This window comes from Amblyomma mixtum, chromosome 3 (assembly GCF_055824585.1).
Source record: "Amblyomma mixtum isolate Tamu chromosome 3, ASM5582458v1, whole genome shotgun sequence".
Taxonomy (NCBI): Eukaryota; Metazoa; Arthropoda; class Arachnida; order Ixodida; family Ixodidae; genus Amblyomma; species Amblyomma mixtum.
Genome location: NC_143014.1, coordinates 369,986,045 through 369,999,983, shown reverse-complemented (window position 1 = coordinate 369,999,983; position 13,939 = coordinate 369,986,045). Strand labels below are relative to the sequence as shown.

Sequence of the window (13,939 nt, the reverse complement as noted above, 5' to 3'; positions counted from 1 at the left end):
ATTGTGAAGGAGATCACGCTGCATACTCCAGGGCGTGTCCGTCCTGGAAAAAGGAAAAAGAAATCATCACCATTAAGACTAAAGAAAACATTTCATTCAAAGAAGCGAGGAGGCGTTTTGCGCTTACCAATTCATTCTCCTTCACAGCAAAACCAAACTTCGCTGATGTGGTGCGCGGGGGCGTAGCACCACACAGCGCTCCGGCACCTGCCGCGGCCACTTCCACCGCGCCTGTGGCAGTGCCATCCACGCCCCAGGCCGAGACAGCGAAAGCTGCTCTGCCAACTACAAGCCAGGGAGTGCCGGCCCACAGGTCAGCATCCCGCAGGACTTCCCCCCGTCGGGGGAGGCCTGACACCCACACACCCGCGGCTTCTTCGCGGTCGTCCAGCACCTCTTCCGAGGTGATGGACCAAACTCCCAGCCCGTCTGCTTTACAGCGGCGGAACAGCTCTCTTGAGCGAAAAAAGGCAGGGCTACCATAACGGCCCCAGAACATAAGTAAACCTCTCGTTGCTCCTACCCCAAAACATAAAACATGGCTTTTCTAGTTCAGTGGAACTGTACAGGAATATTGAGAAATTACGATGACATAAAAAACATTTTAGGGTCAATGTCACCCGTAGCCTTATGTCTCCAGGAAACCAATCTAGGTCCACAACATATGAACATCCTGAAGCATTATAAAACTTTTAGACGCGATCGTGAGCAGGCAAATAGACTCTCTGGAGGCGTCGCGATTATCGTACAAAGCGGCGTTCCTGCTCGAGAAATAAAACTCAAAACAAAACTTGAAGCCGTTGCGGTCAGTGTCGTCAGCCATAAAACAATTTCTCTTTGTTCTGTATATATTCCTCCACATTCTACATTAACAGTCCACGATTTACAAGAACTTATCAATGAACTTCCAGAACCGTATCTAGTAGTTGGGGACCTTAACGCTCACTCCCCTTTTTGGGGAAGCGAGCACTGTGACTCTAGGGGTCAAATAATCGAAGATTTTATCGTCACAAACAATGTACGTCTTTTAAATACAGGAAAAGCCACCTACTGCTGCCCTGCCTCGGGGAAAATGACCTTTTTAGATTTGTCTTTTAGCTCACCTTCTGTTTTTAATGATTTTAAATGGGATGTCATTGACAACCCATATGGCAGTGACCACCTCCCTATACTAATCACTTTAACATCCCCACCGGAAATAATCCCCACAAGGCCACGGCGCTGGAAGCTTCACCTCGCCGACTGGTCACTTTTTAGAGGAAAGGCAAATTTAGAAAATATACTTTTAGATAATCTCTCCATCGACCAGATAAATGAAAAGTTCACTAATTGTATCATAACTGCCGCACTCACAGCTATTCCACAGTCGTCAGGAGTGGGGCAACAAAGTCATAAAATATGGTGGACAAAAGAGTGCAAGTAAGCAAAAAAACTACAAAACAGAGCTTGGGGTAAATTTCGCCGGTACCCGACACATGAAAATCTCGTTAATTTTAAGAAGGCAAGAGCCAAAGCTCGGTACGTCCGTCGGGGTGCCGAGAAAGCATCATGGCAGAGTTATGTTTCATCCATTAACAGTCAGATGACATCTAAAAAAATGTGGGAGCAGGTTCGCAAATTAAACGGTAGCTTTTCACCATTCACAATTCCGCTATTAACAACACCTGGCACACAAACAAGCATACAGGAACAGGCAGACATATTGGGGGAACATTTCACTGCAGTTTCAAGTTCATCACACTACACGCAGTCCTTTTTAAAATACAAAAATACAGCTGAAAAACAGCGGCTGCCAACAACTGGAGGTGCAAATGAAAAATACAATAGTCTAATTACCCGCCAAGAAATCAACAGAGTACTGTCTGCCGGAAAAAAAACTGCTCCAGGACCCGACCATATACATTATAAAATGCTTGCACATCTTTCTGAGCCTGCCATAGCAGCACTTTTAAGATTCTTCAACACAGTTTGGATGTCAGGGAAAATACCTGTAGCCTGGAACAAAGCTATTATTGTACCGTTTCTCAAACCTGGTAAACCCCCAACCTCTCCTAGCAGTTATAGACCTATAGCCTTAACCAGTTGCCTCGCCAAATCCTTCGAAAGTGTCCTAAATATAAGACTAACTTTTGTTCTTCAATCCTGTGAACTGCTTGATATCCATCAGTGTGGATTTAAAAAAGGATGCTCCACTACAGATCACTTAGTCCGCCTTGAAAATACTGTCAGAGAAGCTTTTATACACAAACAACACTGTCTTAGCGTCTTTTTTTATTTAAAAAAAGCATATGATACAACCTGGAGGTTCGGGATTCTCCAGGACTTAGCTGAGCTCGGCATCCGTGGCAGAATGCTGAACTCCATTAAAGACTTTTTGTCTAACCGCTCATTTAATGTCCGCCTAGGCTCGACCCTTTCGAGGGATTTTATTCAGGAAAATGGAGTTCCTCAAGGGTGCATTTTAAGCACAACTCTCTTCGTTGTAAAAATGAATTCTATTAGAAAAATAATCCCAAGGTCCATTATGTATTCAATGTATGTTGATGATCTTCAGATAGCATGTACATCTTCCAATATATCCACATGCGAACGACAAGTACAACTTACAATCAACAAAATGGCAACATGGGCAGACCAGAATGGTTTCCAGTTCTCAACACAGAAAACGGTGGCCTTACTTTTTTCACTCAAACGAGGCTTGCACACAAATCCAACATTACACCTCAACCAAACCGAGCTGCCTTTCAAAAACGAGCACAAATTTCTAGGCATCACCTTCGACAAAAAACTAACTTTCCTGCCTCACATAAACGCACTGAAAAAGAAGGCGTCGCTAGCACTGAACATACTGAAAGTCCTATCACGCAAACACTGGGGTTCTGATCGGGTATGTCTTCTACACATCTATCGCTCTGTAGTACGTTCCGTTTTAGATTATGGTTGCATAGTGTATGGATCAGCAAGGCCATCGTACTTGAAGCGACTGGATCCTGTGCACAATTCTGGATTGCGCCTTTCAACTGGTGCATACAGGACGTCACCAATAAAAAGCCTGTACGTAGAAACCAATGAACCACCACTTGCAGACAGAAGAACAACGCTCACATGCTCATACATTTTAAAGATCCGTTCCCAGCCTAAACACATCTGTTACCCACTCGTTACAAAGTGTCCATCTCGAACACTATTTACCAACAAACCTCTAGCAATCAGACCACTCCTTCTCCGCTTTGAAGAGAAATGCCAAGAACTAGATATAATGGACAGATTGCCTAATATTGCCCGCAAACGTGATCCACTCCCGCCTTGGTACTGCCTACCATCTGTGTGCGACTTCACATTAACACAATTTCAGAAAAAACATACTCCACATGAACAGATATTACAGGAATATTTAGCACTCAACGAAAAATACGGAGAATACGAAGCATTTTATACCGATGGATCAAAATCGGCGCACTACGTGGGAAGTGCTGTAGTTCAGAATAATTGGGAAAAAATAGTACGGCTACCTGAGTGTACATCCATTTTCACCGCCGAGTGTTACGCAGTCTTGGTGGCTGTAGAAAAAATAATAAATGAAAACATTCAGAACAGTATCATTTACACTGATTCTCTGAGCATACTAACCTCACTTCACCATAGCAATGCAGTGACACCACTAATCGGGGATATCATACACAACATAACAAGCGCGATAATACAGGGACAAGACATAAAATTTTGCTGGGTTCCCAGCAACATTGGAATCGCTGGCAATGAGAAAGCAGATGAATGTGCTGGAAAAGCTCAAAACAAAGAAATCAAGAAAGTGAACATCATCTACAATGATTGTATGAAGTTGGTACAGTGCAAGCTAAGAAATAAATGGCAGTCGCAATCGAATATTGAAAGAAATAATAAGCTACATTTAGTAAAACCCATCCTAGGCGAATGGAAATCATGCTCACACCAAAAACGATTCATCGAAGTTTTTTTATGCCGTCTCCGTATTGGACACACACATCTCACACACAACTTCCTACTTACAAAAAAAGACAAACCTGTTTGTGAAAAGTGCGGAGATGAACTAACAGTAACCCACATATTATTCTCATGTACGGAACTTGAATCTATAAGGAAAAAAACATTTTACTACCTTTTACAAAGAACAGATTCCTTTTCATCCAGCATTGATTTTAGGCAAAGATGCACTTGTCAGTATACCCTGTGTTTTTAGCTTTTTAAGGGAAGCCAGTATTCTTCAAAAACTCTAATTTACTCACCCTGTGCTTCACTACATACAGTTATACACCTCAGCCACTTTCTCAATCATGAGAGGGAGGCTGAGGTCTTTATCTGAGCTGTTGGGAGCCTCGAAATCCTTGCCGAGCCAAGGATGTCTGCAGAGGCGACCCAACCTTTAAAAGTTTCTGCTCTCAGACATTTTAAAATTCTTGTCTTTCATCAGCTAGTTAGTAAAAATAACTTTTAGGCCCTTTACACCACCGTTTTTATCCACTTTGTTTTCAAACTCTGACCAAGCCAATTTTTCCATACCTTGTTCTTGGCGCATGATAGCCTTAGCTGCTTATGCGCCAATAAATTCAACACAACAACAACAATCAACAAACCAAACATCCTGAGGACGTCCTCATAATGTCGCAGGATGGATTGTCCTCAAAACGTTCCCAGAATGATGTTCTCAGGTCATACCAGCGGCTTCGTGGTCCTCAAAATGACATTTTGAGGACCACGAAGCCGCTGGTATGACCTGAGAACATATGTCCTCAAAATGTCATTTTGAGGACATATGTTTGGGAACACACATGCATAATAATTGTCAGTATATATATATATATATATATATATATATTTTTTCATTTTATCCCCACAGGGAGGCGTCTGCAGCTTGCAGACGTTGGTGAGTGGCTACACCACGGGGTTAGCCCGAGCATCCGCAGGGACATCCCCGCAGGGGGATGATGGTGAACAATGCGTCACCACGGACCCGAGCATCCGCGCTTAGCCGTGCGTGGCATCGCCGTGTCCGGGGAAAAGGGGATCCTGGTGGTTGAGCCAATGCCGAGCGTTTGGACCCTTAAGGACCCTCGGCGGAGGCAACACACCACTTTGGCCCCAGCTTCCTGTAGACGGCACCTCCGGCCTGACCCGACCGGGGGAAATCGGCAGTCGCCTTTTCCTGTCCTCCCCTCTATCTTTCGCTTTCCTATTTCCTTTCTTACAACTTTCCTGTATCCTCCTCTCTTCTTCGTTTTTTCCTCTTTTTCCTGGCGGCGAGGGTTAACCGTGTGTGACCAACTACCCTGAGTTGAGTCATATTAGGTTATAGTTAAGGTGTACAGCTGGCGTGAGCAGGACTTGCTTTCAAGTTCCTGTCGCGTCCCCCTGTTGGGCTCCATGGTGGGTGGCTGGCACCATGACCGAAAAACATCAATTTTTTATGGCTCCCCCCCTTTCCAAACTTGATCGCTCTCTCAAGAGAGGGCGGACCGAAGCAGACGACTTTTTTCAAAAAAGAAAAGTATCATTTCCAAAATTTCACGTCATCCATAGCAAAGCAGAAACGCAAGCAAGGATAATATCCCCATTCCAAGTCTCAAAACGCTTGACAGATGCATTAGGCGTTGGCTACAAGGTGTCAAAAATGGCCAGTGGCGACTTACTTCTTGAACTGCGCGACAGCATACAACACTCAAAAGTTGCAACAATTGTATCCATTGGGGACATCCCTGTCTCTGTGACGCCACATCGGTCTCTGAATACTGTACGAGGCGTCATCTCTGAAATAGATTTTGTCCACCTTTCTGAAAAGGAAATGCTCGAAGGACTTACTGACCAAGAAGTGATAGATGTCCACCGGATCAAGATCCAGAAGGATGGCAAAGAAGTGGACACCAAACACCTGATCTTGACATTCAACATGAGCACATTACCCGAATCTATTGAAGTAGGCTACCTGAAAATAAATGTAAGACCGTATATTCCCAACCCACGCAGATGTTTCAACTGCCAGAGATTTGGCCACGGCTCACAGAGTTGTCGCGGCCGCAAAACTTGCGCAAAATGCTCTTCGAAGGACCACCAATCTGAAGAATGTGTTGCTAACCCACGGTGTGCAAACTGTGAAGGCGACCATGCTGCCTACTCCAGGGCTTGTCCGTCCTGGAAGAAAGAGAAAGAAATCATTACTCTCAAGACTACGCAAAACATTTCTTTCAAAGAAGCAAGAAGGCAATACTCTCAAACAAACAAATTCTCCTTCACTGCAAAAAAAAACTTCGCCGATGTGGTGCGTGGGCGCGGCGCACCACACCAGGCTTCGGCACCTGTCCAGGCCACACGTAGTGAGCCTGTGGCGGGGCCATCCGCGCCGTCTGGTGGACTAGCTCACGCTACTCCGCCTATCCCAAAGGAGGGGACGCAGACCCCCGGGTCGGCGGGCCCAAAGACCTCTGCCCACAGGTCGAGGTCAAATTCGAAAATCAATGTGCCTCCTGCACGGTCGTCTAGTGCCTCCGCAGAGGCGATGGACACGACCCCGGGCAGCCCCTCGCCGTCCACGTCAGATGGTCGGCGGAGCTCCCTGGATCGGTCAAAAAGAGACAGGTCCCGAGTCACGGGGCCATAAACAACTTGATCTAGTTTTTTCAACCAGTACAAACAGAAAACTAAGATGACTTTCATAATACAATGGAACTGTAGAGGAATGTTGAGGAACTAGAGTGATATAACTCATATTCTAGGGTCAGTGATGCCTCTAGCCCTATGTCTCCAGGAGACCAATCTTGGTCCACAACATTCAAATATCTTAAAACATTATACAACTTTTAGGCGTGATCGCGAACATGCAAATAGACTCTCGGGGGGCGTCGCAATCATCATCCAAAGCGGCGTCCCGGCTCAAGAAATCAAACTGAAAACAAAACTTGAGGCGGTTGCGGTTAGCGTCATCAGCTACAAAACAATTACAATATGTTCTGTATATCTTTCCCCACACATCACATTAACATGCCAAGATCTAGAAGGCCTGATTGATGAACTGCCGGAGCCATTTCTGGTAGTTGGCGACTTTAACGCTCACTCTCCGTTTTGGGGAAGCGAACGGTGTGACTCTAGAGGCCAAACAATCGAAGATTTTATACTTTCGAATAACGTCTGTCTTTTAAATACGGGAAAAGCCACATATTGCTGTCCAAGCTCAGCAAAAATGAGCTCTCTCGATTTAGCTTTCGCATCACCATTACTTTTTAACGATTTTAAATGGGATGTTTTAAATGACCCCATGGGCAGCGATCACTTACCTACCGTCATCAGGCTCTCATCGTCCACTCCAATCATCCCCACAAGGCCACGGCGCTGGAAACTTCAGCTCGCCGACTGGTCACTTTTTACAAAAAGTGCCACTCTGGAAAAGGAATTTTGTGACGACCTTAGCACAGATGAAATTAATGAGAAGTTTACTGAATGCATAATATCGGCCGCAACACTCGCTATACCACAAACAACAGGACTTGCACAAAAGAAACACAAAGCGTGGTGGACAAAAGAATGCACATTAGCAAAAAAAACAACAAAACAAAGCCTGGAGCGCTCTGCGTCAATACCCCACTGCAGAGAACTTACTTACCTTTAAGAAGGCAAAAGCCAGAGTGCGCTATGTGCGAAGAAATGCAGAGAAAACCTCTTGGCAGAAATATGTCTCCTCAATAAATAGTTCAATAACATCAAAGAAAATGTGGGAAAAAGTTCGTAAATTTACTGGTGACCATACCCCTTTCACACTTCCTCTCTTGACAGCACCCGGGACACAAACATCTTTAGAAGAACAGGCCAACATACTGGGCGAGCATTTTGCTGAGATCTCAAGCTCGTCCAACTACACAGATACATTTCAGAAACACAAAGCAATAGCTGAAAAACAAAAATTTCCATCTGGAGCAGGTGTACACGAGGATTATAACCAGCCTCTCACACTACAAGAATTAAATAAAGTATTATCTTCTGGAAAAAAGACAGCACCAGGACCAGACAACGTGCATTACGCTATGCTTGCACATCTCTCCGAGGCTGCTGTAGAGGCACTGTTAAAATTCTTTAATAAAATCTGGATAACTGGAAATATACCTGACGAATGGAAAAAAGCAGTCATAATACCTTTTCTCAAACCCGGAAAACCACCAACAAGTCCCAGCAGTTATAGACCAATAGCCCTCACCAGCTGCATTGCTAAATCTTTCGAAAGTGTAATAAACATTAGACTAACCTTCGTACTTGAATCTCGGCAACTACTAGATAAACACCAATGTGGGTTTAAGAAAACATGCTGCACCACAGATCATCTTGTCCGCCTAGAAAACACCATCCGGGAGGCGTTCATCCACAAGCAGCACTGTATTGGGGTCTTCTTCGACTTGTAGAAGGCCTACGATACTACGTGGAAGTTCGGCATCCTCCGTGACCTAGCAGAGCTAGGTATCCGCGGCAGGATGTTGAACTGCTTGAACGACTTCATGACTAACCGCACATTCCGAGTCCGCCTAGGAGCAACTCTCTCCATGACTTTCACCCAAGAGAACGGCGTACCCCAGGGGTGCATTCTAAGCACGCCACTCTTCATAGTAAAAATGAATTCCTTAGCTAAAGTAATACCCAAGTCCATAATGTATTCAGTTTATGTAGATGACCTACAAATAGCATGCACGTCCTCCAGTATATCAACCTGTGAGAGACAAATACAAATCACACTAAATAAACTAGGTTCTTGGGCAGACAGAAATGGATTTAAATTTTCTCCTCAAAAAACAGTAGCTGTTCTTTTCTCATTGCGACGAGGCCTACAGGTCGATCCCAGTCTATACCTGAATCACACTGCGCTACCAATTAAACAAGAACACAAATTTTTAGGCCTAACTTTCGACAAGAAACTCACATTTCTACCACACATTAACAACCTTAAAAAGAAAGCTTCTCAAGTCCTCAATATCTTAAAAGTGCTCTCACGGAAGCGGTGGGGGTCCGATAGAGCAAGCTTTTTACAAATATATCGCTCTCTGGTGCGCTCCAAGCTGGACTACGGGTGCATAGTATATGGTTCAGCAAGAGCATCCTACTTGAAAAGATTAGACCCCATTCATAATCTTGGTTTGCGCCTATCATCTGGAGCGTACAGAACATCACCAGTAGCCAGCCTATACGTTGAAACTAATGAGCCCGCTCTTGAGAACCGAAGAATCGCACTAACATGCACATACGTCTTAAAAATCCGTTCTCTTCCGAAACATCTCTGTCATCCAGTTGTCACCAAGTGCCCATCTAAAAGATTATTCATCAACAAACCACATTCTATCAGACCATTACTATTGCGCTTTGAAGACAAATGTGAAGAGCTAACAGTACTAGACTGCTTACCGAATATTGCACAAAGGAATGAACATTTACCACCATGGTACAGCCTGCCTTCAGTGTGTGACCTCACAATGACACATTTAGATAAAAAGCAAACGCCAAACGAGTACATATTACAGGAATTCTTTGCACTACAAGAAAAATATGACACCTACATTGAATTTTATACCGATGGCTTAAAAACAGAAAGTCACGTTGGAAGTGCGGTAATCCAAGGAAAAAATAAACAGATAATGCGACTACCAGACTGCGCATCGGTTTTTACTGCTGAGTGTTATGCCATCTTTGTAGCTGTAGATAAAATAGTAAGAGAGAAGATCAAATATAGCATCATTTACACCGATTCCCTGAGTATGCTTAAAGCACTGCACTCCAGAAATGTAGCTGAACCTATAATAGGAAACATCATACACAACATAGTTGAAATCACAAAACAAAATCATAACATTGAATTCTGCTGGGTTCCTAGCCATGTTGGAATTGTAGGTAATGAGAAAGCAGATGTATGCGCTGCACAAGCCCGGAATGGCCAAATAAAGCAAGTGAACATACCGCACAGGGATTGTTTCAAGTTTATATACAGTAAACTCAAAAATAAGTGGCAGGCTGCATGGCAAGAGCACGTAAACAACAAACTACATTCTGTGAAGCCAATTCTAGGGGAATGGCAATCATGTCGGCATCAAGAACGTTTTACCGAAGTTATTTTATGTCGGCTCCGCATTGGACACACCCACCTCACGCACAGCTTTCTACTAACCAAAAAAACAAACCTCTCTGTGAAATGTGTGGTTCCGAACTCACAGTGAACCACATTTTAATTTCATGTGTCAAACTAGAAGAGCTAAGAAAGAAATATTTTACAACATTTTATAGAGAAAGACTCCCATTACACCCCATGTTACTTTTAGGCGATCGTGCACTGGTTGACATCTCATGTATTTTTAGGTTTCTCAAGGAAGCCAGCGTTTTAAACAAACTCTAAGTATAAAAAGCTTCACGTTTAACAAAAACTCCAACCTTGCGTTTGGCGCATCATAGCCTCAGTTGCTTTTGCGCCATTAAAATCAATATAACTAACTAACTATATATTTTCATTTTAAACACTGACTCCCATTAAGTTTTATTTCCAGAGATGCATTACCGCGGGGCGCTCGCCTCTAAATAGTTTTCAGCCCTTTGACAGCGTGCATGCACAAAGTTTTTTTTTTTTCAACGACAGCGCGCTCAGACCGCAAATTGCTGCGCGCAGAAACTAGAGAAACCACCGCTTTTGGCTGAATACCACGCATGCACGCTCGCTCTAACTGCAACCCAGAGCACGCTTGCTGCGTGCCAACGACACAGAAAAAAAAATTCAACCGCCCACATCGCTGCAGGTCAATGTCCGGCGAAAGTCGAGTTCTGGTCTACAGTAGTTGCGATTGCCGTTTTTTTTCCTGTGACGATACTATCGTGCACAACAAGCCTTCGCAAATCGTTTTCTTTCATCCGTCATACATGACTCTGTGATTTACGCAATGCCGCTAGCTTTTCTTTTGGTGAAGGATCACGATTTTAGCCCGATCACAGAAAGCAGGCTTGAATCCGGGGGCCGTTTGTGTGTTTCTGGGTGGCCAGATTACGGTAAGTGTTTTTTATTTTGCTAAAAAAATTATTTCTACAAAGTCAGTCGTTCCGCAATATTTATTGCCTCTTAACATCGCAACCCATCACCAGCATCATCATCATTACCACGTGTGGCCAATTCACAATTAAGCCAAGACTAGTCTCCATCCGCTACACCGATCGATCGACGCCACCGCACGCACGCGCGCACGCTACTCGCACATGCGCGTTATTGCACGATGGATGCCTCTAAGAGAAGTGAGTGATACCTTTGTAGATTTTGAACCAACACCTGCTGATTTGCACGATGTCGACAGAAAGTCGTGCGCGGAAATTTCGTCGCACAAGGAAAAGGCGGGTTGACGTTAGTTTGCAGCTCGCCGCGTTTGCCGAAGCTGGTGCTGATCCACTGTCAGAACAGTGCAACCAGCTTCAGCGTGATGTGTGTGTGACCGAACGTTTTGTGCCCGAGACTGAGGATGTGCCGACCCCAGACCCCACAAGTCAAGACGCTGAACCTGGGACCTCATCGGCTTTTGTAGATTTAAGCGCCGATCAGGACCTTTGTCCTCAGGTTGATGGCAGGTTTCACTGGGAAGCCGATCGTGAACGCGCTGACGAGGACGAAGCGACTTTCGGGCAGCAGCTTCAAACGTGGGCAGTAGAGTCTGGGTCGCCGCATGCTGCTGTAACGTCGCTGTTGAAAGTGCTCCGCAGCCACAAGTGTTTTTCGTGTCTCCCGTCATCGGCGAGAGCGCTGCTACAAACACCAAAAAAGTCGAATGAACTTGCCGAAATTTAAAGAGGTCAGTACCGCCACTTCGGTGTAGAAGCGGAAATACGACAAATCCTGGGAGAGTGTCGAGACCTGCCGTCGGAACTGAACTGGACTTTTCATGTTGATGGCCTTCCAATATTGAAAAGCTCTAGAGGCCATTTCTGGACAATTCTCGGCGGCATAAGCAATCTCAAGCATGCGGCACCATCTCTGACTAGTGTTTTCTTCGGTGACAGCAAACCGAGAGATTTGAATGAGTTTTTGTACAGCTTTGTTGAAGATTTAAATGTTCTTTTAGCTACAGGAATTGCTGTTGAAGCTTTCACAATTCCTGTAAAGCTAAAGGCTGTGTGTTGTGTGGTGCGTGATGTGTGATGTAGATGTGTGATGCGCCTGCAAAGGCATTTGTTTTATGCGTCAGAAACCACACGGGCTATTACAGCTGCACGAAGTGCACTGTTAGGGGTGCGTGCATTGAAGGAAGAGTCTGCTTTCCAAACATTAGTAGTAAGCTGCGAACTGACCACAGTTTTAGGCACAGGGCGCAGGAGCCGTATCACACTGATAGCAGTATTGTGGAGAAGCTGCCAATAGACATTGTGAGGGATGTCCCGTTAGATTACATGCAACTCGTTTGCCTAGGCGTGGTGCACTAATTGCTTGTATTGTGGTTCCGTGGCCCGAAAGCTATAAAGCTTGGCAGCAAAGTCCGCATAAAACTCTCAGAGAGAAATGTCAAGGCTGCACAGTTTGTTCCTTGTGAGTTTAAACCGAAAGCCGCGTAGTCTCACAGATCTGGATAACTGGAAGGCCTCAGAGTTTCGTTTCTTCTTGCTATATGGGGGGCCCGTGCCCCTCTCATCACTTCTGCCATCACAGATGTATGAAAAGTTTCTACCTTTGCATGTTGCTGTTACCATTCTTTCACTGCCTAATGCTACAAAAATGAAGTGGATTATGCAGGGGAGCTTCTGAACCATTTTGTTAAAGGCTTTACCAAAATATACTGCAAGGATCATGCTTCACACAATGTGCATGGACTATGCCATCTGGCATCCGATGTTGAACACCTGGGGTCATTGGATTCGTCGAGTGCGTTCCCATTTGAAAACCGCATATCTACTCTGAAAAGGCTGTGCCGGAAACCAGAGCGTCCACTTGCCCAGCTCTCTAACAGACTGTCAGAGCAAGGAGCTGTACTTAAGGAGGCTCAGAAGACGCCAAATTTCGCACTGCTCACTGGAGGACATGAGTCTGGGCCCCTTATGGCTCCATGTCAAGGGGCTCAGTTCAAAAAAGTGAAGCTGCCAGGCATCGTGGTCCTTGCCCCTGGCAAGAAGGACAGCTGCTGCATTCTACAAAATGGATCTGTAATTGTAATTGAGAACTTGGCACATCTGTCATCTGGAACACCTTGCGTTGTAGGAAGAAAGTTTATTCAGCTCGATGACATGTACTCATCTCCATGCCCATCATCAATGCTTGGGATATATAGAGCATCACGACTGTCTAGTCTGCGTGCCTGGCCATTAGAGAATGTTTCACGGAAAGCTTTGAAACTCTTTTTTAAACGCGATGCTATTATTTTTCCCCTCCTTCATACAGAAATGTCAGCATAACTGACTGCGTAAACCATGAGTTTATGCCACAGTGGCGGAGGCTGAAAGCGTAATCTGTGGTTGGTGGCATGTTATTTTTAGCAACATAGGATAGTGGGACAGTTGGTATTGCATCTTTAAGGAGCGAAACAGCGCAACTAAAACGAAGGACCGGAAAAAGAGACACGAACACGCGCTGACTAACAACTAACTGTTTTAATCGGAAAACCACATATAAATAATCTCTAATCGCTGCGTCACAGCCTCACGTCGTCATCGCAAATTACTAACATAAAAAGAAGGGAAATAACCATTGCTGAAAGGTAAGCACCTACAGGCTCCCACGCTTTTCCAACAAATATATCTCGTGCTTAGACATGGCCATCGAAGTGCTGCTCGCACATGAGTCAACTTCTGTGCAGATATGATACGCCTCTACTACTTCCCGTACTAGTAGCTTTTAAGGCGATACAGTACAACAGTGTTGTCAAAGTACGGAGTGCATAGGCAGGATTTTCAATATGCAGCCAGTTTTGACGAACAGGAG

The 13,939-nt window shown here is 44.7% G+C and overlaps 1 pseudogene; it reads left to right on the top strand.

Annotated features, from left to right (window-relative positions):
- The first annotated feature begins 11,323 nt into the window (after positions 1–11,323).
- Positions 11,324–13,168, top strand: LOC149356745 (uncharacterized; annotated as a pseudogene).
- Positions 13,169–13,939: the final 771 nt, after the last annotated feature.